This window comes from Gobio gobio (genome assembly GCF_949357685.1).
Source record: "Gobio gobio genome assembly, chromosome: 7".
Lineage (NCBI taxonomy): Eukaryota > Metazoa > Chordata > Actinopteri > Cypriniformes > Gobionidae > Gobio > Gobio gobio.
The window spans coordinates 906001-911000 of record NC_137103.1 but is presented as its reverse complement, the minus strand read 5'-3'; the positions used below and the strand labels follow the sequence as shown (position 1 = coordinate 911000).

Sequence of the window (5000 nt, the reverse complement as noted above, 5' to 3'; positions counted from 1 at the left end):
TTTTATTTGTACTGCACTTTACATTTGGAACAAATCTCAAAGTGCTACAGGATAGATTGAATAGTTAAAAGTCATAAGTTCTCCTAAAAATAAATGTTTTTAGTCCCTTTTTAAAACTCTCAGTAGTTTGAGGTGCCCTCAGATGGTCGGGGAGGGCATTCCAAATCCGAGGAGCGGCAGAACAGAGAGCCCGATCACCCATAGTGCTGAGCTTTGTCTTGGGGAGAAGGAGGCGGTTTGAGTTTGTTGATCGAGTTGTAGAGTAGTTCTTTCAGATAGGGGGGGGGGGCATTTCCATAGATGCACTGGGGGGGTTAGAAGGGAGACCTTATATTCAGTCCTGGCAGAAACAGGAAGCCAGTGAGGTGAATGAAGAATGGGTGTGATCGTATTTTCGAACTCTCATCAGGATCCTAGCAGCACTATTCTGAACATACTGCAGACTCTTCAAGCTTTTGTTAGGGATCCCGGTGAAAAGTGCGTTACAGTAATCCAGTCTGGAGGAGACTAAGGCGTGGACCAGTTTTTCAGCATCTGCTAAGGTTAGCGTTGGACAGAGTTTTGCAATATTTCTGAGATGGTAGAAAGATGTTTTGCAGAGGTTTGGGCTTCGAAGCTGAGTTGTGGATCTAATCTTTCACCAAGATTGGTGACAGTTGTGGAGAGGGGAATGTCATGATCAGAGATAGTTATACCAGTTATGGAGGAAGACTGGGTTTAATGTGGTGTGCCAACAAGAATTGCCTGAGTTTTAGAGCTGTTTAACTGGAGGAAGTTGTGCTTCATCCACACCCTTATCTCCTCCAGACAGGCAGTAAGTGTTGAAGACGGAGATGATGTTGTTGAAATGGAGGTGTGTGTTTCTGATTGCATGTACAGTTGTGTCATCAGCATAGCAGTGAAATGAGACTCCATAGCGGCTAATGACATGGCCGAGGGGATGATGTAAATGATGAAGAGAATGGGGCCAAGGACTGACCCCTGAGGAACCCCGCAGGTAACTGTGTGTTGCCGGGACCTTGCACATCCAAGTGAAATGTACTCTGTTCTGTTAGTGAGGTACGATTTAAACCAGTTAAGAGCAGTGCCAGTGAGTCCAGTGGTTTGATGCAACCGGTTAAGGAGTATGCCATGATCCTCTGTATCGAATCCAGCAGACAGATCGAGGAGAATGAGGAGGGATGGTGAACCTGCATCAGCTGTCATCCGTAGGTCATTTGTGACTCTAACCAGGGCTGTTTCCGTACTGTGTGCAGAGCGGAAGCCAGACTGAAATTTTTCGAAAAGATTGTTGTATTTGAGATGATCCTGGAGGTGGGAAGCTACAACTTTTTCCAGTACTTTGGAGAGGAATGGGAGATTGGAAAATGGCCTGTAATTTGCAAGCACATCTGGGTCAAGGGTGGGTTTTTTGAGAAGTGGTCTGATTATGGCAGTTTTTAGGGCAGATGGAACATTTCCAGACTGGAGGGAGTTGTTTATTATAGTGGTAATCAGAGGACTTAGGACAGAGGTGTTTACTTTCACTAGAGCTGTAGGAAAAGGGTCGAGGGCACAGGTGGTAGGTTTCATCCTTTTAATTATCGTCTCAACCTCTTGCTGTGAGATTTCTGGAAAGCGATGTAGGGGCTCCGAAATGGCAGGCTGTGGGTGGATAGTCAGCGTGGATAGTGGTGAGGATCCAGGAAAGGTAGAGTGAATTGAGTCTATTTTTTTTTTTTTTAAAGTCCAGGAAATTATTACAGTGCTCTTCTGTAGTTTCTGTAAGTGAGGGGGTTTGTGGTTTGAGTAGATGGTTTATGGTGGAGAACAGCTGTTTGTAGTTTCCGGGACTATTTCTGATGACGTTTGAGTAGAAAGTTGACTGTGCCTCCGTAAGTGACTTTGAGTAGTCCTTTCGGTGTTCCCGAAAAGCGAGCTTGTGCACAGTAAGACCTGTGGTTTTGAGTCTCCTCTCAATGGCACGCCCAGCTGTCTTCATTTTTCGTAGTTCACTGGTAAACCAGGTGGCTGATCGGGTGAAAGTGACTGTTCTGGCTTTGACCGGGGCATGAAGATCCAGAATGCTTCTGAGGGTGTTATTGTAATAGTCCACTGAATCCATGGGTGGTAGACAGTTTACAGAAAGGAGATGCTGGAGATCGGATGCCATAGTCTCTAGGTTGATGTTTTTCAGATTTCTGAAGCAGATTTGGCTCTTATCATCCGATCGTGGCTTTATTTCGAATACTTGAAAATTATGCTGGCATTAGTGGAATTGCATTGGCATGGTTTAAATCATACCTATGCGACCGTTATCAGTTTGTAGCATTAAATTAAGATATGTCACAGCGAGCACAATTTCAGTATGGAGTACCACAAGGCTCAGTGCTAGGACCGCTACTCTTCGCCCTGTACATGCTACCACTGGGAGATATCATTAGGAAGCATGGCGTTAGTTTTCATTGTTATGCTGACGATACTCAGCTCTATATTTCTTCACGCCCTGAAGAAATTTACCAATTCACAAGATTAACGGAATGCAGAGCTGATATAAAACATTGGATGACCGGTAATTTCCTGCAACTCAATTCAGAAAAAAATGAATTTTTAATTATTGGACAAAAAAGCTCCACAAGTAGTAACCTAGAATCCTGTCTAACACTTGATGGCTGCTCTGTCCAGTCCTCGTGGTCAGTGAGGAACCTGGGTGTGCTCTTTGATACCAATCTCTCATTTGAAAGACCGACCCAGGTCTGAACCAGTCTAAGACAGCACCTGATAGACCGACCCAGGTCTGAACCAGTCTAAGACAGCACCTGATAGACCGACCCAGGTCTGAACCAGTCTAAGACAGCACCTGATAGACCGACCCAGGTCTGATCCAGTCTAAGACAGCACCTGATAGACCGACCCAGGTCTGAACCAGTCTAAGACAGCACCTGATAGACCGACCCAGGTCTGATCCAGTCTAAGACAGCACCTGATAGACCAACCCAGGTCTGAACCAGTCTAAGACAGCACCTGATAGACCGACCCAGGTCTGATCCAGTCTAAGACAGCACCTGATAGACCGACCCAGGTCTGATCCAGTCTAAGACAGCACCTGATAGACCGACCCAGGTCTGAACCAGTCTAAGACAGCACCTGATAGACCGACCCAGGTCTGATCCAGTCTAAGACAGCACCTGATAGACCGACCCAGGTCTGATCCAGTCTAAGACAGCACCTGATAGACCGACCCAGGTCTGAACCAGTCTAAGACAGCTCCTGATAGACCGACCCAGGTCTGATCCAGTCTAAGACAGCACCTGATAGACCGACCCAGGTCTGAACCAGTCTAAGACAGCACCTGATAGACCGACCCAGGTCTGAACCAGTCTAAGACAGCACCTGATAGACCGACCCAGGTCTGATCCAGTCTAAGACAGCTCCTGATAGACCGACCCAGGTCTGATCCAGTCTAAGACAGCACCTGATAGACCGACCCAGGTCTGAACCAGTCTAAGACAGCACCTGATAGACCGACCCAGGTCTGAACCAGTCTAAGACAGTACCTGATAGATCGACCCAGGTCTGGACCAGTCTTAAGACAGCACCTGATATACCGACCCAGGTCTGAACCAGTCTAAGACAGTACCTGATAGATCGACCCAGGTCTGGACCAGTCTTAAGACAGCACCTGATATACCGACCCAGGTCTGAACCAGTCTAAGACAGCTCCTGATAGACCGACCCAGGTCTGATCCAGTCTAAGACAGCACCTGATAGACCGACCCAGGTCTGAACCAGTCTAAGACAGCACCTGATAGACCGACCCAGGTCTGAACCAGTCTAAGACAGCACCTGATAGACCGACCCAGGTCTGATCCAGTCTAAGACAGCACCTGATAGACCGACCCAGGTCTGAACCAGTCTAAGACAGCACCTGATAGACCGACCCAGGTCTGATCCAGTCTAAGACAGCACCTGATAGACCGACCCAGGTCTGAACCAGTCTAAGACAGCTCCTGATAGACCGACCCAGGTCTGAACCAGTATAAGACCGCACCTGATAGACCGACCCAGGTCTGAACCAGTCTAAGACAGCACCTGATAGACCGATCCAGGTCTGATCCAGTCTAAGACAGCTCCTGATAGACTGACCCAGGTCTGAACCAGTCTAAGACAGCACCTGATAGACCGACCCAGGTCTGAACCAGTCTTAAGACAGCACCTGATAGACCGACCCAGGTCTGATCCAGTGTAAGACAGCACCTGATAGACCGACCCAGGTCTGAACCAGTCTAAGACAGCACCTGATAGACCGACCCAGGTCTGATCCAGTCTAAGACAGCACCTGATAGACCGACCCAGGTCTGATCCAGTCTAAGACAGCACCTGATAGACCCACCCAGGTCTGAACCAGTCTAAGACAGCACCTGATAGACCGACCCAGGTCTTAACTAGTCTAAGACAGCACCTGATAGACCGACCCAGGTCTGAACCAGTCTAAGACAGCACCTGATAGACCGACCCAGGTCTGATCCAGTCTAAGACAGCACTTGATAGACCGACCCAGGTCCGATCCAGTCTAAGACAGCACCTGATAGACCGACCCAGGTCTGAACCAGTCTAAGACAGCACCTGATAGACCGACCCAGGTCTGAACCAGTCTAAGACAGCACCTGATAGACCGACCCAGATCTGATCCAGTCTAAGACAGCACTTGATAGACCGACCCAGGTCCGATCCAGTCTAAGACAGCACCTGATAGACCGACCCAGGTCTGAACCAGTCTAAGACAGCACCTGATAGACCGACCCAGGTCTGAACCAGTCTAAGACAGCACCTGATAGACCGACCCAGGTCTGATCCAGTCTAAGACAGCTCCTGATAGACTGACCCAGGTCTGATCCAGTCTAAGACAGCACCTGATAGACCGACCCAGGTCTGATCCAGTCTAAGACAGCACCTGATAGACCGACCCAGGTCTGAACCAGTCTAAGACAGCACCTGATAGACCGACCCCGGTCTGATCC

General features: G+C 48.4%; 1 protein-coding gene across 2 annotated transcripts in view; it reads left to right on the top strand.

The window, feature by feature from the left end:
- The window catches only part of gcc2 (GRIP and coiled-coil domain containing 2), a 66410-nt gene that overhangs the window by 48009 nt on the left and 13401 nt on the right, over positions 1 to 5000 (top strand). The window lies entirely within an intron of this gene.